At 45.6% G+C, this 24608-nt stretch overlaps 1 long non-coding RNA gene across 1 annotated transcript in view; it reads left to right on the forward strand.

The window, feature by feature from the left end:
• The first annotated feature begins 215 nt into the window (after positions 1 to 215).
• Positions 216 to 24608, forward strand: part of LOC140720279 (uncharacterized) — a 334456-nt gene continuing 310063 nt past the window's right edge. The window contains exon 1 of the long non-coding RNA XR_012097150.1: positions 216 to 323. This is a non-coding gene — a long non-coding RNA (uncharacterized lncRNA). The remainder of the gene's footprint in view (positions 324 to 24608) is intronic.

Here is a 24608-nt window from a genome sequence, read left to right on the forward strand (position 1 = left end):
AATGGCAGATGAACTTAATGAATAATCTTCACTGTCTTTTCTGGTCAGCACCGCCCCCACTTGTCCCATTTAACCTGTCTCATTACGGGTGGATTTTAGGACCCGGGGGAGCTCAGGACACTATTCTAGTCTGTTGTTGGACGCGGTGAACGAGTTAAAATTAATGGATCAACAATTCTCATCTCATGATTATTTCACTCTCCGCATATTTACATTTACAGTGATCTTACTCCTGACGCCGGTCCCGGGACCCGACCCATTTACAGACCCGGAGCGGAACCGGAGCAGATTCTCAGCCACTGGTTTTCATCCCCAGTCGCAAAGTAAGGATAAAGTTTCCCTGTGAAGCTGTGGAGATGGGACTTGGTCTCCGCGTTGTAAAATGAAACTGTCCCGAACTCGTAACTGAAATAAACTCCCACCCTCCCGGGGATGGGACCGGCAGCAGATGGGACACTGGAGAGGTACGAACTTTCATCATGTCATAATTCCGGAGTAACACGTCATAATACCGCCCAATGACCCAGAATCTGGTCTCCGGACTCAGTCCGACCCCTCTCTTCCTCTCCACAGACCCTGCAGCGACTCCCAGACCCCAGTCCCGATTCCCCGTCACCTCCACCTCCCAGTAATGTCTCCCCGATGTGAATCCCTCCGATCCCAGCACACAAACCCGATTTGTGAATCTCTTCCCGGTGTCAGGGAGCTCTCTCCGGGTCCGGGTACATCTCACACTCTTCCGAACCTCAAACACCTCGATCCACGGATTCGCCATTTCCACATCCAGGGTGACAGAGACTGGGGGGAGAAGCAGAGAATTAGAGAGTCCCCGGGCATTGTGGGGAGACTCAGGCAGCGCTGCCCCAGAGATTGGGGGAACACTCGGGCAAAGCGTCCCCAGGACCAGTGGAAAGCCCGTGGGCCTCAGGCGCAGTCGGGTTGCCGACAGGCAACCTTTCCCAGGGAAGCGGGTGGGCAACTAATATCTGTGCAATATCTTTCCGCTGGACGGAGAGCAGAGATTTCCCGATCAAACAGACACAAAATGCTGGAGGAACCGAGTGGGTCAGGCAGCATGTGTGGAGAGAGATGGACAGTCTACGTTTCAGATCGACATCTTCCCTCAAGAGCAGAAATGAATAGGGGAGAGAGACAGCAGAAACGAGTGCAGGAAAGGGGTGGATTAAGATGGGAAGGGGGTGAGTGAATGGATTTAAACAGGAGGTCACAGAGGCTCTTTGGCCCAACTTGTTTGTGCCGACCAGCTTGCTTTAATGAGCTGGTCCCATTTGCCCATTATTCCTTTCCACCTTTCTTATCCACGTCCCTGGCAAGATGTATTTTAAAACATTGTCACTGTACCCGACTCTACAGTTGATCAAGAGCCCAGTGTACTATACCATGAATTTTAGTGTCACCCACAAACCTACTAACTGTGTCATCTACATTCTCATATAAATCATTAATATGAATGACAAGCAACCCGGCCCCAGCACCGACCTCTGCAGGTCACAGGCCTCCAGTCCTCTGTGTTTGAGAGACACTTGGACAGACACTTCAATAGACAAGACACAGAGGGAGACTGAGCTAATGCCGGCCAATGGGAAGAATGTAGATGGGTAAATAGATCAGCACAGAGGCGATGGGTCAAAGGGAACATTTCTATGCTGTATGCACCCCCTTGCTGATCATTCCAAACGGACAGTGACCCCTGACCTTTGACTCCTCAGAAACATCCTCCCTGTATCCTGCCTGTTGATCCCTGAAAGAATTCTGTGTTTCCCTGAGATCTGCTCCCATTCTTCTAAACAGGGAACAGAGAACATAGAACACTACAGCACAGGAACAGGCCCTTCATTCAATGTTCACATTCACTGAGTGTGAAGTGGGAAGTTGAAGGTTCGAGATAGTAAAGAAGGTGATAATGGGAACCAGTAGGGGAGAGATGAACGGGTGATTGAACCAGAACCAGGTGGGGGAGGGGTGGAATGCCTGTGGGTGAACTGTGTGTGTGGACATAATGAGAAGTTGGAGGGGAACAAAGATGGGGGATGAGTATTCCTTTGTCCCCTTTCCCACAACCCAATCACCCACAACCCCTCACTAGGACACGGGAGGGAAATGCACAGATCCTTAAGCAATACAGGTCCTGATGAAGGGTTTCAGCCCAAGCCGTCGACTGTCTACTCTTTTCCAGAGATGCTTCCTGGCCTGCTGAGTTCCTCCAGCATTTTGTGTGTGTTAATCTACTTTAAATATACTCAATTATTTGTCCTCCGCAGCTACCTGCTGCAAATTCACTATTCTCTGGCGAAAGGAATTCCTCCTCATCTCTGTTCTAAATGAGCATCCTCCAGTCAGAGGCTGTGCCATCTGGTCCTCGACCCACCCACATCCTCCAGACATCAACTCTCTCCAGACAGGAGACCAGGCAAGACCTTCATCAGGACCTGTGTAGCTTGGATTACCAGCATCCGCAGATTTTCATCCTCCAGTCGGAGGCTGTGCCATCTGGTCCTCGACCCACCCACATCCTCCAGACATCAACTCTCTCCAGACAGGAGACCAGGCAAGACCCTTCATCAGGACCTGTGTAGCTTGGATTACCAGCATCCGCAGATTTTCTCATGTGTGATCTTTAAAGCACAAGTTGATAGGTAAACTTCTTGATTAGTCAGAGTCTCAAAAGTTATGGGGAGGAGGTGGGAGAATAGGGTTGAGGGGGATAATAAATCAGCCATTCTTCTAAACTCCAGTGAGTACAGGCCCAGAAATAACAAATATGTCTCATATGTTAACTGTTTCATTTCCAGAATCATTCTTGTGAACCTCCTGGACCCTCTCCAATGCCAGCACATCTTTTCCGATATAAGGGACCCATAACTGCTGACAATACTGCAAATATGGTCTGACTAATGCCTTATAAAACCTCAGCATTACATCCTTGCTCTTGTATTCTAATCCTCCCGAAATGAAAGAAAACATTGAGTTTGCCGATCTTACAACTGATACAAACTGCAAGTTAACCATGAGGGAATCCCGCACAAGGACACCAAAGTCCCTTTGCACTTCTGATTTTTGAATTTTCTCCCTGTTTACAAAATTGTCTATGCCTTTATTCCTTCTACCAAAGTGCATGCACGACTTCCCTACCCGATAATCCATCTATCACTTATTTGCCCATTTCCTGATCTGTCTCTGCCCTTCCCCAGATTCTGAGCTTCTGCAGCACTACTTGCCCCTTCACCTATCTTCATATCATCTGCAAGCTTGGCCACAAAGGCAACAATTCTCTCATCCAAATCATCCTTCTGTCTATCTTGGCTTTGTGTTCCTCAAAGAATTCCAACAGATTTGTCAGGCAAGATTTCCCCCTAAGGGAAGGCATGCTGTCTTTGCTCTATTTTATCATGTGCCTCCATGTACCCGAAAGCTCGTCCTTAACACTGGACTCCAACATCTTCCCAAGCACACCACATCCAGACTAACTCACCTATAATTTTCTTTCCCCAGCTGCTCTGCCTTCTTAAAGAGTGAAGTGACCTTTGCAATTTCAAGTCATCTTGAATGATCTAGTGATTCTTGAAAAATCCTTACTAATGCCCCCATATTCTCTTCAGCTAACTCTTTCCGAACACTGGGGTGTGGTCCACCTGGTCCAGGACCTTCAGACCTTCGATCTTCCCACGCACTCTCTCCTTAGTATTAGCAACAGCACTCATTTCTCTCCCCTGACACTCTCACATTTCTGACGCACAGCTGTTATCATTCACAGTGAGGATTGACACACAATATTGAATAAGTACCTCTGCCATGTCCTTTGTCACATCTCTCCTCTCCAGTGTCATTTTCTAGGGTAGTGGTCACCAACCTTTATAAGCCCAACATCTACTACCTCGGCCTCAGTAAAAGGTGAGATCAACTCCAAATTGATTAGTCACACGTATGCACACCGGGGCAGAAAAGACCTGAAGTAGAAATTATGCATAAGTGCCAGGGGTGCCCACTCTGTTTTGTACCGTGGACCGGTTTAATATTGAGAATATTCTTGCGGACCGGCCGACGGGGGTGGGGGGGTGTTAAACACGACCTTCGCGACTCTTGGCACCAAAAGTGATATTGGACACGGCCTACCCTACCACACTGAAGTCTACTGGTTGAGCATAGGTGTGGTGCTCAAACATTTTCTTTCAATTACGTGCGGAAATTTGACTGTTCATCAATGAGAAAGGGAAGCCAGTGGCAGAGTTCGATGACCCAGACTGGCTTCACGAACTTGCATTTTTGGTGGATATAACAGAGCACTTAAATGTGCTTAATGTTAACATGCAAGGCCCAAACAAACTTGTTATGGAATATTACAACAGCATTTGTGCCTTTCAAATTAAATTAGGCCTGTGGGAGATGCAACTATCCCGGAGCAACCCAGCTCATTTCCCCTCTTTGCAGTCTGTGTGTGTCGCTCATGGTAACAATGACAACATGGACAGCTATAAGGACAAAATATCACGGCTGGAAAGTAAGTTTCAGAATCATTTTCAAGTCTTCAGTCAGCTCGAGAAGGAATTCTCACTATTTTGCCCGTGACCTAAAATGAGTTTGACACCCCTGATCTACTACATCCCCTTTATACTACTTGTAACTCCTCAAGGAATTCCAACAGGTTTGTCAGGCAAGATTTTCCCTTGAGGAAACCATACTGACTTTGTCCTACCTTGTCCTGTGTCACGAAGTATTCCATATGGGCATACTTAACAATTGACTCCAACATCTTCGAAACCACAGAGGTGAAGCTAAGTGGTCTATAATTTCCTTTCTGCTGCCTTCCTCCTTACTAAAAGAGTGCAGCGACAGTTGAAATTTTCAGGTCCTCTGACACGATGCCAGAGACAAATGATTTTTGAAAGATCATTTCAAATGCCTCCAGAATGCCTATTGCTACCTCTTTCAGAACACTAGGGTGCAGTTCATCTGGTCCGGGTGACTTATGTACCTTTAGGGCTTTCAGCTTTTTGAGCACCTTCTCCCTTGTAACAGTAACTGCGCTCACTTCTCTTCCCTCGAACCCTTCAACACCGGGCACAGTGCTAGTGTTTTGCACGGTGAAGACTGGTGCAAAGTACTCATTTAGCTCATCTGCCATCTCTTTGTCCCCCGTTAATGTATATCCAGCCTCATTTTCTAGCGATCCTGTTACCACTCTCATCTCTTTTATTTTATTTACCTACTTGGAAAAAAAAACTTCTACTATTTACTTTGATATTGTTTGCTAGCTTGGTTTCAAATTTCATTCTTCCCCTCCCACTGATTATTTTAGTTCCTCTCTGTAGGTATTTAAAGCCTCTGAATCCTTTGTCTTCCTACTAAATTTTGATTTGTTGTAGCCCCTCTCGTTTGCCTTTACAATAGCTTGTCTTCCCTTGTCTGCCACAGTTATACTATTTTGCCATTTGAGTATTTATTTATTTTTGGAATACATCGATCAATTCCTCATTTTCCCAGAAGCTGACACCATTTCTGCTCTGTTGTCATCATTGCCAGCATCTTCTTCCAGTTTGCTTTGGCCAACTCCTCTTTCAGACCACTGTAATTTCCTTTACTCCAGTGAAATACTACAACATCAGACTTTACTTTCTCCTTATCAGATTTCAAGTTGAGCTCAGTCATGTTGTGAGCACTGTCTCCTAAGGGTTATTTTACCTAATCACCTCTGGTTCAATACATAACAGCAGCAGGAGACAGGTAGGAGACAGGTGTAGCACTTGTCCCGCTTGCAGGTGTCAGTGCCAGGAGGGAGAGGAGCGAGTGGATAAAGGAGTGACGTAGACAGCGATTCTGAGTGGGCTGGGTGTAGGGAGAGATGTGTTTGGTGGTAGAATCCGGCTGGAGATGGTGAAAGATGTCAGGATAAGTTGGATATAGAGGCTCGTGTTGCGGTAGGTCGGACTTTGGAGATAAACTTGACCATGGGGTCGGTATCGAATTCAGGTTGATTTTACCTTGTAGATTTTAACAGCTTCTTTAATCGGCATGAAGCGGTGCTCTCTGTGTTCCTGCGCATCTCTACAGATCACACAGACCAGTTTCTTGTCCGTTTCACAAAACAGCTTCAGTTCTTCCTCATGTTCCTCGCAGTGACGTTTACTTTCCTTCCCTTTCGGGTTCAGGTTTAGATTTTGAGCTTTTTCAGCCAGATTTGCTAAGGCCCGATTCACCCTGAGGGTGCGGTCAGCAATCACCTCTCTACATTCCGGGCAGAAGTTTCTCTCCTCCCTTTCCCAACACCGTGTGATACAAGAGCGACAGAAGTTGTGTCCACACTCCAGTATAACCGGATCGGTGAAGAAATCCAGGCAGACGGGACAGAGGGTTGGGCTTGTGAAAAAAAAACAGTGCGACAGAAACGTCAACTGAATCTCCAAAGGCCTCATCCCTGGGACCAGAAGGACCATCCCTGGGATCAGAAGGACCATCCCCGGGATCAGAAGGACCGTCCCCTGGGATCAGAAGGACCGTCCCCTGGGATCAGAAGGGCCATCCCCGGGATCAGAAGGACCATCCCTGGGATCAGAAGGACCATCCCTGGGTTCAGAAGGACCATCCCCGGGATCAGAAGGACCATCCCTGGGTTCAGAAGGACCATCCCCGGGATCAGAAGGACCATCCCCGGGATCAGAAGGACCATCCCCGGAAGACGATTGAAGTCGTGTGGTGAAAAAAGAAGCCACAGGGCCCACCAACCCAGGCCCTGGATTGGGGTCTCTGGCGAGCTGCTGTTGGTGACCCGTAGGCGTGATGGGCTAAAGAAGAAGCCGAACAGAAATGAAGCCGGAGAGAAGAGCCTGGTTCAGTCTGAGGCCGGACTGAAAGGGAGAAGTTCTGAAAAGAGAGGCCCAAGAGACTGCACATGCTGGAACCTGCAGTAAGAAACATCATCCTGGAAGAATTGTGGTGAGAAATGCACAGTCGCCCTTCCTGGTCGAGATCCTTCATCTGGAATGTCTCAACCCAAAATGTCGATTGTCCACTTCCCCCCACAGATCGCTGCAGTTGCTGCCCGACCCGTTGAGTTCTCGGGAAATAAATAACAAGAACATGAAATAACTGCAGCGGCTGCTGATGGATCTGAGGTGCTCTCACTGCAAAGGCAAACATGTGCTTTAGAAAATAAGAAACAGGAGGATGCATCGCCATTCGGAACATGCCTGACCTTTCACCTCAGCGCCACTTTCATGCAAAGTTCCCAACATCGCTGAGACACCAAATTTGCTTTTTCAATTCAGAAACCTTGTGGGGAAAATTCAAAAATATTTACCGCACTCTGGGTGAGAAACTTTCTCCTCATCTCTGTCCTGCTGAGCTGACCTCTGATTTTGAGTCTGGATCCCTGGTTCCAAACCACAGCCGGGAAACATCATACCTACCGCTACCCTGTCCGTATAATCTCTCTAAGGACACCTCCTCATCCTTCTCTCCCCCCAAATCAATCTGGGAAACCTTCTCTTCATTCCCTTCATCCCACAGGCTGACTCTGGGAGGGAGACTAGACCTGTGCATAATGTTCCATTGTACGCTCTCACCAGGACCCTATATACCTTCAGAGGAGATCTTTATTCTTGTATCCAAACCTTCCTTCCCATTCAATGCTCTTCATTTAATATCGAACTCAAACAGTGAACAGACACAACACAGCCTCAGCCATGAATTTAAAGGGCAGGTGTTGCAACAGTTTGAGCTTCATACCGGGGGCCAAGGAGCAAGCAGGGTGTCACAAAGGGAGGAATGTGGGAGTGTTGTATGTCTGAGCCCAGCTGTGTGTGTTTGTGTATCAGAATCAGGTTTAATATCACCAACATATGTGTGAAATTTGTTGTTTTGTGACAGCAGTACATTGCAGTACATAGTAATAAAAAGTATAAATTACAACAAGTATGTGCAACATTATATTTTAAAAGTAGTGCAAAAGAGAGGGAAAATACTGAGATAGTGTTCATGGGCTCATTGTCCATTCAGAAATCTTATAGCAGAGGGAAAAAAAGCTGTACCTGAAACAGTGAGTGGCTCTTCAGGACCCTGTACATCCTCCTTGATGGTAGCAATTAGAGGAAGGCATGTCCTGGGTGATCGGGGTCCTTAATGATGGATGTCACCTTTTTGTGGCATCATCTTTTGAATGTGTCCTGCATGCTGTGGAGTCCAGTGCCCATGAAGGAGCTGGCTGAGTTTACAACTTTCTGCAACATTTTCTGATCCTGTGCAGTGGCTTCTCCGTACCGATATATCACCTTTCTCACTTTTCGTTGTTTAAGGATGAGCACATTACACATGTGCTACATTTACTGAAATTATGCAGCGTATTAATTTAAAATAAAGGACCCAGTGCTTTCCCGGCGTAGATGACGTTTAAACTCTTCTCAGGCTTCCAACCGGGTACAGGTGTCTATTTCAATCAACATGTCAATACCAAACTCTGCATCTTCGTCAGGGACGACACCTGGGCATGTCTAATCGGTGCGGCTGACAGAAATATATATACCACTGGAATAGACATGCCCAGGCATCATCCCCGATGAAGATGGCAGAGTTTGTAATGGAAACATTGGTTAAAGTTGACACCTGTACCCGGCTGGAAGCAGGGGAAGAATTTAATTAATTAATCCATCGTCATCAAAGTAAGTTCCGTTATCTTATTATAGAAGGGATAGATTTTTCAGAAGCGCTGACTTTTTTGCCTTACACTTCTTGCCATCGTTCTCAGCTCTTTGTTTAGTTTGATGAGGATTTGTATGTTTGTTTGTACTCTAAGATAAACCGAAATTTTGAAATTAAGGTCACTAGTTATTTTTAACTCCCGGGAGAACTCCAAGCATCAGAAATTAAACAGTTTCCACAGGAGAAGAAATCAGTCATGATGGGATGGCAGGCAGACTGGAAGGGCCGAATGTTCTAATTTTGCTCCTTTATCTCATCGCCCTTCAGTCTCTGAACTTGTGCAGCCACATTTGAGGCTCCACGACGATGGGAGACCATAAGATACAGGAGCAGGATTCGGCCATTCGGCTTGTGACGGGCAGCGCTCGATAAACACACTCCTTACACACGCAAATATTGTCTTGTCGTTCTGTTGTCATTCAGCTGTCTGTACGCACTTCAATGTCTTCCCCGTTATATTTAATAAAGTGTTTTAAACCCGTTTGATATGCCCGGGTTGGCTTTGTGGTGCTTTTCCGAACATACACGGTGGAATATTCAATGTCTCTCGTGATGGGGATGTGTAAATGTGTATATGTTGTTTGTATACAGATAGATAATTATGTTTATTTTGTAACATGATTGTAACTACATTGTGATGGTCTAGTTTGGGTGCAGTCTTCAATAAACTTTGTGGGTAATTAAAGATGGTGTGTCCTGGTGCCCAATAAATGGGGCTTGTCGCTCTTGCAAAAATGTGAGAAGCTATGTCAAATGTTTATTCATTGAAATGCCGAAGGGGAAGGTGAGGTGGGAACATTCACTCAGGGGATGAGAGTGTGGAACGGGCTGCCAGCGCAAGTGGTGAATGCGGCTTCGGTTTCCACATTTCAGAGTGATCTGCACAGGTAATGAGGGCTGGGATTTGGGGAGCGACGCATCCGGTCGATGGGTCGAGGCAGCACCGTAGTTTGGCGTCTGATAGGTGGGATGAGTGGCCTGTTTTTGGTTCTATAATTCTATGTTCACGGTCAGAAGCGACTCTTTAACGGTGTGTCCCGCATTTCTCTCCCTCACGCTGCTTTGGCCAGGGTAAAGCGGGTAGGAATCAGTGACCAACGATTCGGTGTGATTCGGCTATTTTTATTTGTTTAAAATTTGTGTTTCTGTCATTTAAATATGACTCGTGGTTCCTACATCACGATGGGAGTGTGTCTTCTGATGATCAGTCCTCCCCACTGAGTGTGGCCTGTCTCACAGGTAACAACAATCGAGCTCATCATTCCAGAAGCTTCTGCCCACTGCGTCACTATACGGACACGGCCCCGGAAGAACCCTGAGGATCAGAAATCAAACAGAATGTGCACAGAAGGAGAAATCAGTCATGGTGGGACGGCAGGCAGACTCGATGGGCCTAATGTTCCCATTGTGATCCTTTCTATCATGGCCTTTCAGTCTATCAACTTGTGCAGCTGCTTTGAGGGAATCCTCCAACGTCCTCACATTCAGAAGTGTTGGAATCTGCCGAGGGAGATGGAGGGTTAATGTAGAACTGGCTCCTCTACGGTGAGGGATGTTTACAGCCTTTCCCCAACCGTTTCAAGTTCAAGTTCCAGTTTGCCGTGATTCAGCCGTACACCCACATACTGGCTGAAACAAAACAATGCCCTGGGCAAATTTCCTACTCTCCCTCTCTAAAACCTCCACGACTTTCCTATCAGGAGGAGACCAGAAATGACACAAAACTCTCAGTGTCGTCTAACTAGACTTTTCGAGAGCTCAACATGGCCCTTGAGATTAATGTTTCGACTAATGAAGTCCAGCACTCCATACGCATTCTTAAACACCCGACCGGCTTCATTGTAAGGATGTGATGATGTGGGCAGCAGGGAGAATATCCCTCTAGGTTTGTCAACCTCCTCGTAGATACACCGAATCCCTTCACTGAAGATGTTTTATAGGTCAGTTGTGGAGAGCGCCCTCTTCTTTGTGGTGGCGTGTTGGGGAGGAAGCATTAAGAAGAGGGACGCCTCACGTCTTAATAAGCTGGTAAGGAAGGCGGGCTCTGTCGTGGGCAAAGTACTGGAGAGTTTAACATCGGTAGCTGAGTAGGCTACGGTCAATTATGGATAACTCTGAACATCCTCTACATAGCACCATCCAGAGACAGAGAAGCAGTTTCAGCGACAGGTTACTATTGATGCAATGCTCCTCAGACAGGATGAAGAGGTCAATACTCCCCAATGCCATTAGGCTTTACAATTCTACCGCCAGGACTTAAGAACTTTTTAAAAGCTATTATTAATGCTTTTTGAGATGGTGATTTAGATGCATATCATATTTTTTACTGAGTTGAGTATTGTATGTAATTAGTTTTGCTACAACAAGTGTATGGGACATTGGAAAAAAAGTTGAATTTCCCCATGGAGATGAATAAAGTATCTATCTATCTATCTATCCCAACTTTGAGATGGCCCACGTCTTCATTATCCAGGTCCCCCAAGTGTCTTTATTGGGATCTTTCTCCTCATTAACCTCATTTTAATGTTTGAAGTTACCTGTACGTTCAGCTGGTGGGGTTATTACTGATGGACTGGGAGAGACTGCACTGTTTCGCCCTGTCCTGAGGCTTTCTCAGCGGAATCTGCTGTCCGCCCTCAGATGGGCTCCGTTTAAAGTTGGGATTCTGTGCCTCCCCCTCCCGGAGTGTTCTGCCCAACCCCCCTCAGGTGGGCTCCGTTTAAAGTTGGGATTCTGTGCCTCCCCCTCCTGGAGTGTTCTGCCCAACCCCCAACAGTCCTCGGCATTGTTTTACCAAACCTGTTTGTCTGCTTCGGCTGCAAGTCCTGACTGTTGCTAGGATACCGACTGTTTGCATAGTCTGCTCGAGGTATGTAACATAGAAACACAGAAAACCTAAAGCTCCATGCAAGCGCTTCGGCCCACAAAGCTGTTCCGAACATGTCCCTACCTTAGAACAAACTAGGCTTACCCATAGCGCTCTATTTTTCTAAGCTACATATACCCATCCAGGAGTCTCTTAAAATACCCTATTGTTTCCGCCTCCACCACTGCCGCCGGCAGCCCATTCTAAGCATTCACCACAATCTGCGTAAACAAATTTACAACTGACATCTCCTCTGTACCTACTTCCAAGCAGCTTAAAACTATGCCCTCTCGTGCTAGCCATTTCAGCCCTGGGGAAAAAGCCTCAACCCCACGATCAATGATTCTCATTATCTTGTTACCTACCCCGTAACTGGGTGTCTAACCAGCAGAGAAAGAAGAATTCGTTGGAGTCTGGTGGTAACAAACTAAAGGTATTTATTAATAAAAATAAGCAAAGACCATATCAATAATGCAAATATACATATAAAACAAGTTAGCAGTAACAAACCTAAAAGTGTAGGAATAATAATAATCAATAATAAACAAGCTCTATCGATGTCTAGGGGTAAATAAACTGTCATAGAAAAGTATAAAGTTCAGTTCGGTTCACGAGTGCTGATGTAATTATGGTTGTTGTAGAGAGCGAGCGAGCGAGATGTAACAGCTACAGTCAGGCAAACCTTCCTTTGCTTTCTTAATCCGTTGTATCGGTGTGGTCATTCAGTTATGACCTCTCAGTCCTTCTGCTAGACCGTTCTTCTGTGGTGGACTCGTCACTCTGGCATGAGTGGACACACACACACAAGTCCCCAATGGCCCTGTTTTAACACTGAGCTTTACTGACCGATCTCCTGGGTCGGTCTCCGAAGCCCCCACCTTTCTTTTGGGTTCCAACACTCAATCAGTGTCCACTGGCGTGTCTGGAGGGTGTCTCTCCATAGCTGCCTTTTATCCCTACTCACGGGGTCTCAGCAATCCATCACTCCTGAATGACTGTGTCCATCAAATAAGCCCACTCCTTCAGTCCGCTGAGGAATGTTTATGAGCAAACTATTGTCCTTGCAGCGAAACAGTAAATAATTCAAAAAGGAGTCACAATACAGTTAATCAGCAATTTCCCCGTCTCTCTTACCTGTCGCCGATGTTCTTGCTTGTTTTTCCATCTCTCTTTCTCATGGTCAGCATAGCAACAGTAATAGTTCGTGTTTCTCGGGGGGGGGGGGATGGTTAACTCTTCACCCCATTGTCCATCAGGTCTGTTCATCAGCCATAACACTCTTGTACACCTCCATCAGGTCACCTCTCATCCTCTGTCGCTCCAAGGAGGAAAAGCCGTGTTCACTCAACCCTATTCTCATATGCAAAGCTCCCTTTTCATAAGGCATGCTCCCTTTTTAAAGGAAAACGAGAGAATCTGCAGATGCTGGAAGTCCAAGCAACACACACAAAATGCTGGGGGAACTCATCAGGCCAGGCAGCATCTATGGAAAAGAGTGCAGTCGACGTTTTGGGACTTCATTGGTGGATCAACTCCAGTAACACATTCAGTAACAGAAAGAGAAACAAGCAATGACCCAACATTGTGGGAAGTTTATGAAATCACCATGCGAGAATGGCCAGCTCACAGGCAGCCCTATGTTTCCAGCGCTCTCAGTGAGATGAGACCAACTGTTGGTAAGTCAAAGAACGCTGATGTGCCTCGTGCCGTGTTTCCCTCTAAACTGTGCACCAGGGTGTTAGAAACTCTGCACGAAAGACAGCTGGATACAGTGAAGATGAAGAGTCTCGTCCGGAGTTACGTGTGTTGGCCAGGAATAGGAGATAGATTGCAGACTTGGGCAAAAGCTGTATGGGATGCCACGAAGTTCAAAATGCACCCCTACCGGCACCGTTACGCCTGTGGGAATGGCCGTCTTCATTGTGGATGGATGTGCATATTGACTTTGCTGGGCTTTTCATGGATTCCGTGTTTCTGGCTGCTATGGATGCTCATTCGAAGTGGCATAAGGTCATATCAGTCACTGCTGTTCCTCCACTCTGACAACTGACTTCTCCACAAGTTGCTGATGCTGAACAAATTATGTGTGACAATGGACCAGAATAGACGTCAGAAGAGTTTAGACTATTCATGCAGGAAAATGGCATCAGATATTTCAAATCAGCTCACCACCACACAAAAACGAATGGGTTAGTTGAAAGTTTTATCCAAACCTTCAAGCATTCGAACAAAACTATGGACAAGGAGGACATTTCTCTGAAACACAAGGTGAACAGCTTTTTTCTTTTTGGTGCATTGGAACTCAGTCCATGTGATGACAAATCAAACACCTGCAATGATGTTCATGAACAGGAGTCTGAGATCTTGCCGAGACATCCTGAAACCGGATCTATGGAGGAAGAGCAGTTGAGCCGGTTTCCAGCAGATCGGCACGGAACTTCAAAATTGGAGAAAAGGTCCTAGCAGGTGATTACCGAGAGGACCAGTGGATGCTGGAGACCCTATATGGAGACGGCACGTGGACCAGATATTGGATGCTCAGCTGAAGAACAAATCTGGGTCAATTGCATCCAACAAGACGGACGCATTACAGCCACTAGACTTACCTCACAATGACAATCCTGTCACTAACAGCAATTTGACACCAGCAACCAAGAATGTCAGTGGTTACAGAAAGACTTAACGAAGTAACAGACTAGGTCCTGTTGGCTGAATAAAATGCTGATGCCCAGGTCTAATAGCAAAGCCAGTTCTCTATGACAACAAGTGATACACAGTATAATATCATCAGTGAAGTTCCTGAAACTTGGGTGTCGTCACTGCTCCAATCCATGTCTCTAATTCTCGACCTTGCCAGCAGTTTCCCTTCACGTTAGCATTTTTTATTTAAACACTCCAGCACAGACCAGGCCATTTAGCCCGTCCAGACCTTGCCGAGCTATTACTCTGCCTGCTCCCACCGATCTGTACTGAACTCTCCCACACATGTAGTCATCCAAAACTCTCGTCAATGTTGAACTTCTGCTGGCAGCTCGTTCCACACCCACCACACTCTCAGTGAGGATGTTCCCTTAAAATTTTCACCTTTCGCCCTTAACCGATCATCTCCACATGTAGTTCGCCCAAGCTAACTGGAAAATATTAGCCACCCTATCTATACCCTCATAAGCTATACACACCTATCAAATCACCTCTCCTTCTTCGAACTGAAATTAACCCATTCAATTTTTCCCTATAACCAAGAGCTTCTGGTGTCAGTAACATCTTTGTAAACGTCGTATTGAATTCCTTGAGGGTGTGACAAAGTGTATTGATGAAGTTAGAGCAGTTGATGTGGTGTATATGGATATTGGCAAGGCATCAGTTCCTCATGGTAAGCTCATTCAGGGAGTCAGGAGGCATGGTATATGTGAATACAGAATTGTCTTCTCCATTGAAGGTAGAGGGTGGTTCAGATAGAGGGGATTCTGCCTGGAGGTCAGTGACATGTTGTGTTCTGCAGGGATCCGCTCTGGAATGTGTGGATACGGAATTGTCTTCTCCATGGAAGGTAGAGGGTGGTTCAGATAGAAGGGATTCTGCCTGGAGGTCAGTGACATGTGGTGTTCTGCAGGGATCTGCGCTGGGCACATTGATCTTTGCGATTTTTATAACAGCGTAATAAAAACAAAATCCTGGAGGAACTCAGCAGATCAGGCAGCATCTGTGGTGATGAATAATGAGTTGACGGATTAGGCTGAGACCCTTCGTGCGCAATGGAAAGGAAGGGAGCAGAAGGGAGAATAATAATGGCGTGAGAGGGGAAGGGGAACAAGCGGGCAGGTGATAGGTGAGGGGAAAGGTGAGTAGGTGGGGGAAGGGACATGAAGTATGAAGCTGGGAGTGACAGGGAGAAGAGATAAATGGCTGAAGAAGGAATCTGATGGGAGAGGAGTGTGGACCATGGGGGAACGGTAAGGAGGAGGACTACCCGAGGAAAGGATGTGAGGAGAAAAGAGGAGGTGAGAGTGGAGCCAGAATGGGGAATGGGAGAAAGGGGAGGGGGGATAAATACCGGAACCTGGGGCAATCAGTGTTCATGCCATCATGTTAGAGTCTCGGCAGCCAGACGACCACTCAGAGCAGAGTTAAGGAGGAATACTTTAGCTGGAGAGTAATGAATCTGTGGAATGCGGTGGAGGCCGAGTACGTGGTGTTACTCCTCCAACCGGGGAGTTGTGTCATAGAGGCAGTGGGGAGGGCATGGACAGGCATGTTGGAGTGAGAAAGGGAAAGGGAATTACAATCGGTGGCCAGCAGGAGACTCTGTCCATAAGATATAGGAGCAGGATTAGGCCATTCAGCCCATCCAGTCTGCTCCACCATTTCAGCTTGGCCGACCCGGATTCCGCTCGACACCATGTTCCTGCTTTCTCAACATATCCTTTGATGTCTTAACCAATCAGGAACCTATCAATTTCCACTTCAAAAATACCCTCGTACTTGGCCTCCGGCACATTCCACAGATTCAATACTCTCTGGCTAAAATATTCCTCTTTAACTCTGCTCTAGGTGGCCATGCCTTAGTTTTGCCCTCCAGTGGTGGATACCCCCTTCAGAGGAAACATTATTTTTACATACAAATTATCTAGTCCTTTCAACATGCTGGAGGTTACAATCAGATTTCCCCCGCATTCTTCTAAATTCCAGTAAGCTCAGGCCAAACGCTGCCAAACTCTCCTCATATATAAACCCCATCGTCCCTGAAATCATACTTGTGAAACCAGAATCATCCGTTGTTTTCGATAGAGCAAACGTACTGAATAAAACAGGTCCCCAACAGGTGTCAGGTTTCGTGACTGAAGAGCAGACTGACGCCATCGGTGACCCTGACAAACTCACAGGCGAAGTGTCACTTCATCGGGTGGGGTCTGTTAGGATTCTTCAATGTTGGTGATTGAGGAGATGAACGGGAAAGTGTAGCAATTGCTGAGACACAACGGAGGTTAGAAGCAGAGATTGGAAAAACCTGTGTCCAACCTGAAGGGGCAATTAACAATTAGTGTCCAGGCTGAAGGGAGATTTAACAAGTGTTTGTAGTGTCACAGATAGAATAGACAATGGGTTTTGTTGTTCAGTGATTGAAATATCACTGACTAGGTGGCATGTATTTATGCTGAGCGGGGCTATGTTGAAAGGAGATTTGCGGGGCAAGATTTATTGACCTATTGTGATGGGTGAATGAAATTCCCTTCCAGAGTTGCCCAAAATGGCAGGACTCTACCCCTCCTACACATCTTCAATGGCTTCGTGATATTATGTCATTAAATTTAGAAAAAGATCAGCTGCTCAGTCTTAAATTTGAAACAATCTTTTTATGATATCTGGGGACCTTTCCTAAATTACTTTTCCAATTTATAAAGTATAACTTTTTTTTCTTTGGTATTTGGTAGGGGGTTGACTTTTTTATATAAAAAATTATTTTATGATGTATGAACTATCTTTAAATTTTTGATTGCAGAGTGGTATAATATTTTGATCAAATTTATTACAATATATGAATGTACACAAGTTATGTTGAGATGTATCTATGTGTTGCACTCTGTAAATCTTGTTTTTTTCTCTTCTGAATAAAAAATATTGTAAAAAGAAAGGAATGTTGTTCCACCCTTGGACTGGATAGAGCAAATCCAGCTGATTATATCAGTTATTATGAAATCTTCATCACCATCCACACCCTTATAGCAATAAATCAAACCTACATTCCTTTCGTGACAATTCCAGGTAAATTTATTATCAAAGTACATATACATTATCACATACTTTGCGGAGAATCAAAACCTTTCAGCCGTTCAGAAGAAAAAAAACTGAAAAAAAAGACGGAGAAACAACCAATGGTCTGGGAAAATAAAGTTGGCAAATAAAAATAATAAAACGAAGTGTAGGTTGTGGAATCTTTGTGATTTGTTGCTGATTGAAATCATCCACATTGGTGCAGGATGGTTGTCAGATTACAACTCTTTCTGATAACAACTGCCAGACTAAAAGAGTTCAGTATCCCTCTCACTGATGGAGTGGTGAGAAGAGGGCATATCCTGAATGGTCGTCATCCTTGGTGAAGGATGCTGCTTCCTTGTGCCACTGGTCCATGTGAATGTATTCAATGGTGTGGAGAGGTTTGCCTGTGATGGACTGGGCTGTATCCACCTCTATCTCTACACTTCCTCTTCACTAGGTTATTTAAGTAACAATTACAGCAGGTTGTCCAGGAATATCATAAAGTGGAGCAAATTGATCAATCGGATGTGTAAATGGACTGGGGAGTTGGTTAAAAGTCTGGAAGTCTAAAATTGCAATTGTCACTCCAGTCTTCAGGAAGGGAAGGAATCAACAGCTTGAGCTGAGTGTTTATGTTGGAGTCGATTAGTCAGGATGAGGTTTCGGGCTGTTTGGAGACTCATGAGAAAATAGGCCAATGTCTGGGCAGTTTCTCTCAGGGAAAATCTTGCCTGACAGATCTGTTGGAATTCGTTGAGGAAATAGCAAGCAAGAGCACATGTCGAAAGCGGCCAAATGTTTATCATATGTTAACCCTTTCATATCCGCAATCATCCTTGTGAACCTGTAATCAACCAGAAAGGACAAAAGTACTCAACAAAGTAGTGCCCCAATAGCTGTCAGGTCTGGTCACTGCAGAGGAGACTGGATACAGTCGGTGACCCCGACAAACTCACGAGCGGATTGTCATCTCCCCTGGGGGACCCTTTGGGACCTTGAATATTGGTAGGTAAGGAGGTGAATAGTCATCTCCCCTGGGGGGTCTCTTTGGGACCTTGAATATTGGTAGGTAAGGAGGTGAATTGGCAGGTGTAACACTTGTTGAGACACGAGGTAGATAACAAGCAGAGATTGGACAAACGTGTTGTTTTCTCTGGAGCTGCGGAGGCTGAAGGATAACTTAACGAACGTTTGTAAGATTACAGAGTCACAGATAGAATAAGCAATTGGTTTTATTGTCCCAAGAGTGCAATATCACAGACTAGTTGGTGTGCATGTGTGCCAAGAGTGGTTAAGTTGAAAGGAGATGTGCGGGGCCGTTTTTGTTGACACATTGTGGTGCCCTTCCAGGGGTAATACTCGAGGCAAATAGAGCAAAGAATACTCGATAACAAATAGAATTATGTACATGAATGTGAAGAGAATGGAAAAGTGGGGGCTTTGAGCTCACCAACTAAGTTTTCCTGACCTATGAAGGGTCAAAGAACAGGAAATATAAGACCAGTGAAAAAGGACTTTCTTCTGCAGGCCGCATGTTCCTCGTAGTCCCGTTTCCAACCTCACATCTGCGATAGTTGGTCTCCTACAGAGTTACACCCGCCTGCACACTTGAAGCGTCTGCTTTTATGCTCCTTTCTTACAATTCAGTTCTTGTATTCCAGTGTTATTGGCTGTAGGTCATGTAGGCCAGTCCCACACGGCACGTGGTTTTTCAGAGTCCATAAGAAGATTTCCTTGGGAGATGACAAATCCCAACTGGGGATGTGGAATCCACTCTTCTCTATTTTCACAGACAGGCGATTCCTGAACAAGCACTGAAGAACCGGACTTACATGTGTTACCTGCTCCCCATAAGCGTTTCAGAATATCAGAATGTTATCAAGGTGCACAAACACGAACTTGTCAAGCATTCCCCTCAGAATGTCATTAATAAATGTCTGAAAGACAACTGGATATTATCAATCAGTATTCATAATAATCTGTCGGGGCATTAAAGGCTGTCTTCCACTCGCCCCCTTAATGAATACGAATTAAATTAGAGGCATTCCTCAGGTTCAGTTTTACGAGAATAGTTGCCCCTTGCAGTGATTCAAACACTGTGTTAATTATTGACAAGTGGGAGTGATTCACACTGTTATTTTTGTTAAAGCCACTATAATCGATGCAAGGTGTCAGACGCCCATCTTTCTGATTACACAAAGAACCCTGCTCCCGCTAGGGAAGTGCAGGATCTGAAAACCCTGCGGAAAGAGCCTCTTGAATATACTTGTCCTTGACCAGCATTTCAGGTCCTGAGGGAGAGAAGGAGTCTTCCATGCGCTGGGCAGGTCCCTAAATCGGACAGGGAGGTATTTCCACGTTGTCTCTTTCTGCAACTAATTGTTTTAGTTGTTTTTGTTTGTGAAGAATGGATCTCTGTTGCACCTTATTCAATGTTAATGTACTGTTCACTTTCTCACACAGGGGGTCCTGAACCATATTCAATATTAAAATTCCGGCTCAACAACACCCTGTCCAATTGTATTTCTAAACCAGAACCCCTTACACACTAAACAAACACACAGGCCGGTATCCCAGCAACAGTAAAGACTTGCAGCCGAGGCAGACAAACAGGTTTGGTAAAACAATGCCGAGGACTGTTGGGGGTTGGGCAGAACACTCCGGGAGGGGGAGGCACAGAATCCCAACTTTAAACGGAGCCCGTCTGAGAGGCGAACAGCAGATTCCCTTGAGAAAGCGGCAGGACAGGGCGACACTGTGTTGTCTCTCCCAGTCCATAACTAATAACCCCACCACTGATAATTGTAAACTTTAAAATGGATTTAACGAGGAGGAAGAATCCAATAAAGACAGGTGACGGATCTGGACAATAAAGTGGTGTCGAAATCAAAGTGGCAGGGTCAAGGAAGGCGGTATCGGTAAACCTAGAGTGGTATTTTCCCCCTGCACGCATCATCACATTCTTATAACGAAGCTGGTAGGGCGTTGAAGAAAGCGTATGGTATTCTGGCCTTCATTAGTCGGGGCATTTATCTCAGAACTATGTCGTGGGTCTCGAAAAGTCCACACTTCTTCAGGAGCCTGATGGCTGTAGATAACGACTGGTCGTGGAGACCAAGAAGTCTCCAGATGTAGTGGTGAGAAAAGGGCATATCCTGAATGCTGGGCGTCCTCGATGATGGATGCTGCTTTCTTGAGGCAGTGGTCCATCTGAATGTGTTCAATGGTGTGGAGAGGTTTGCCTGTGATGGACTAGACTCTGTCCTGAAGGAAATGGGGAGGAATTTATTTATGAAGAGTGTGGTGAATCTGTGAAATTTCTCTTCACAGACGGCGGCGGAGGCCTCATCACTCGGTGTATTAAGGCAAAGGTTGATCGTTTCTGGATTGGTCAATGTGTGAAAATTATGGGAGAAGGCAGAAGGATGTGGTTGAGAGGGCTAATAAATTTGCCATGATGGAACGGCTGAGCAGAAGTAATGGAACAAATGACCTAATTCTGCTCCTGTGTCTTATGGTTTAGTGCTCTCATTGATTTTGGAAAACAATTATCTAACCCACTTTACTTGAGACACAGGTGCGGGGAATTGGAATTGTAGACACTGTAAGGAATGGTGTTGGCAGTAAACAGGAGGTTTGTGAAGTACTGTGTAAATGGGAAAGTTCCCTCATGCAGACCATAGCACACCAGGAGAACAGTGAAAGCTGATCTACCCGAGTATGAAGTTAGTACAGCTTTTACATTCCCATTTAACAACATTACCAGTAAAGCTCCATTTTGATAGCAGAAAGAATTCATGAAGTAACAGTCTAGGTCCTGAAGATTGAATAAAATGTTTATGCACAGGTCTAACAGTACAACAAATTCTCTATGACAACCAACTGGTGTGACTATAATGTCGTTAATGGAGTTCCTGAAACTTGGGGGTCGTCACTGTTCCAACATAATGTTACCTGCACATTGACATCACTCTAGTATCATTTATTTGAGCACGACAGCACAAAAGGCCATTCAGCCCGTCTAGTCCTTACTGAACTATTATTCCGCCTGGTCCCACTGACCTGTACTGGCCCATACCCCTGCTACACATGTAGTCATCCAAACCTCTCATCAATGTTCAAATTGATCTTCCGCTGGCAGCACATTCCACACACACCACACTCTCAGTGACGGAGTGCCTTTAAATTGTTCACATTCCGCACACACCACACTCTCGGTGAAGGAGTGCCTTTAAATTGTTCACATTTCAACCTTAAACTACCATCTCTAATATTGAATTTTTTGAGGATGTGACAAAGTGTATTGAAGTTAGAGCAGTGGATGGGTGTATTCAGAGAGTCAGGAGGCATGGGATGCAGGGAGACAAGGCTGTGTGGATGCAGAATTGGCTTGTCTCCCAGAATTGGAGGTTGGATGTAGATAGAGGGTATTCTGCATAGAGGTCAGTGACATGTGGTGTTCTGCAGGGATCTGCACTGGACCATTGTTCTTTGCGATTTTTATAACAGTCAAATGCACACAAAATGCTGAAGGAACTCATCAGATCAGGCACCATCTATGGAGATGAATAATTAGTTAATGGTTCAAGGTCGAGACCCTTCTTGCAGACTGAAAAGGAAGGGGTCAGATGTGAAAATAAGAATGGCGTTGGTTTGGAAGGTGCACAAGTGGGCAGGGATTAGGTGAGTTGAAATGTGAGTGGTTGGGTGAAGGGAAATGAAGTAAGAAGTTGGGAGGTGATAGGGAGAAGAGATAAACAGATGAAGAAGGAATCTGTTCGGGAGAGAAGCGTGGAATAGATGAATGAGAAGGTGGGGGGGGGGGGGGTGTACCAGAGGAAGGTGATGGAGATGTGAGGAGAAGACAGGAAGAGACAGGGGAGCTGCAATGGAGAATAGGAGAAGGCGGAGACGGGGAAAATTTCTCAGAAGTTGGGGAAGACAATGTTCATGCTGGAAGGTTGGAGTTTTGGCAGCCGGAGTGTGATGTTACTCTTCCAACTGGGGAGACCATGAACAGGCATGTTTTAATGACAATGGGGAATTACAGCAGATCAGGCAGCATCTATGGAGATGAATGATAAGTCTACGGTTCAGGTCGAGACCCTTCTTGCGGACTGGAAAGGAAGGAGGCAGAAGGGAGAATGAGAATGGTTTGGGAGGGGAGGGAATACAAGCAGACAGGTAATAGATAAGTGGGTGAAGGAAGAGAAATGAAGTAAGAAGATGGGAGGTGATAGGGAGAAGAGATAAACATCTGAAGAAGGAATCTGAGAGAAGAGGAGTGCGGACAATTGCAGAAACGTAAGGAGGAGAGGTATCTGAGGAAGGTGCTGGAGATGTGAGGAGAAGACAGGAGGAGAAAGGAAAGCCAAACTGGAGGAGGGGAGAATTTTCTGTAAGTTGGGGAAATCAATATTCATGCTGTAATGTAGGCAGCCGGAGTATGATGTTGCTCCTCCAACCGGGGAGTAGGGTCATTGTGGCAGAAGGGTAGTCCATGGACAGGCATGTTGGAATGGGAATGGGATGTGGAATTACAATGGGTAGCCAACAGGAGATGCTGTCCATCAGACCGCATTACATAGGAGCAGCGTTAGGCCATTCAGTCCATCGAGGCTGCTCCGTCAGTCCTTCATGGCTGATCCCAAATCCCAATCAACTAAAATACGCCTGCTTGCTTGTCATATCCTTCGAGGTCCTGACTAGTCTGGAAATATCAATTTCCGCTTGAAATGTACCCATGGACTTGGTCTCCACCACATTCCACAGATTCGTTACTTTGACTAAAAAGAAACAAATCTTCCTTCCCTCTGTTCTAAACGGTCTCCCCTCAATCTGGAAGCTCAGCCATTTAGTTCGGGATACCCCCACCACAGGAAACATCTCTCCGCATCCACCACGTTTCAACATTCGGTACGTTTCAGTGAGGTACCCTGAATTCTTCTAAATTCCAGTGGGCACAAGCACAAAGCTGCCAAACGCTCCTCATACGTATATCCCTTAATCATCCCCGTGAACCCGGAATCATTTGCCATGGTGAATATAGCAAAATTACTGAACAAAATTTTCCCCAGTAGGTATCAGGTCTGGTCACTGCAGAGGAGACTGGAAAGAGTCCCTGTCCTCATCAATCTCACAGGTGAAGGGTCACCTCTCCTGGGGGTACTGTTTCTGACCTTGAATATTGGTGTGTGAGTAGGTGAATAGGCATTTGTAGCACTTGCTGAGATCTGACGTTGATTATAAGCAGAGTTTGGACAAACATGTTGTTTTCTCTGGAGTTGTGGAGGCTGAAGGGAGATTTAACAAATCTTTGTATGATCACAGAGTTATAGAATAGACAACTGGCGTAGTTGTCCCGGGACTGAAATATCACAGACTAGCAGGCATGCATTTACACTGAGGGGAGTTAATTTGAATGGAAATATGCCGGGCAAGTTTTTGTTCACATATTTTGGTGGGTACATGAAATGCCCTTCCAGGGCTGATACTCGAGGCATTTATGACAGAGGCGATAAAGTCCCTTTTAAACAGGTGTTTGAATGAGCAGGAAATGGACAAGTGGGGGTATTATATCAGCCAATGGCATTAGTTTAGTGGGGCATTAAATGATACATTAATGATATGTTTCTGGTCTGTATTGTTCAGTGTTCGATGTTGATCGGAATGTTGTTCCACCCTGGGACTGGATACAGCAAATCCGGCTGATTATATCAGTTCTTGTGAAATCTTCATCACCATCCACACCCTCATAGCAATAAATCAAACCTACATACTTTCTTGACAGTTCCAAGCAAAGTTATTATCAAAACCCGCATACATTACCACATGCCTCATGGGCAGATTCCATTTCTTGTAGCTGCTTAGAAGAAAAATAAACACAACAAAATTTAATAAACACTTCGCAGGGAGAGTCAAAGATGGAGAAACAACCAACGTACGGGAAAATAAATTTGCAAATAAAAAAAATGATGAAATTGAGTTGTAAACTCCTTGAATGTGAGTCTGTAGGTTGTGGAACGAGTTGAGATTTGTTTGTGATTTAAGTTAGCCACAGTGGTTCAGGACCCTGATGGTTGTAGGGGAACAACTGGTCCTGAACCTGGTGGCGTCGGACCATAAGGGCCCAGTATCCCTCTCCCAGATGTAGTGACGAGAAGAGGGCATGTCCTGAATAGTGGGCGTCTTTTGTCAGTGTTCCATGGGAATGTATACAATGGTGTGGACGGGTTTGTCTGTGATGGACGGGGCTGTATCCACCCCTTTCTCT

The sequence above is a fragment of the Hemitrygon akajei genome, unplaced genomic scaffold, assembly GCF_048418815.1.
Source record: "Hemitrygon akajei unplaced genomic scaffold, sHemAka1.3 Scf000039, whole genome shotgun sequence".
NCBI lineage: Eukaryota > Metazoa > Chordata > Chondrichthyes > Myliobatiformes > Dasyatidae > Hemitrygon > Hemitrygon akajei.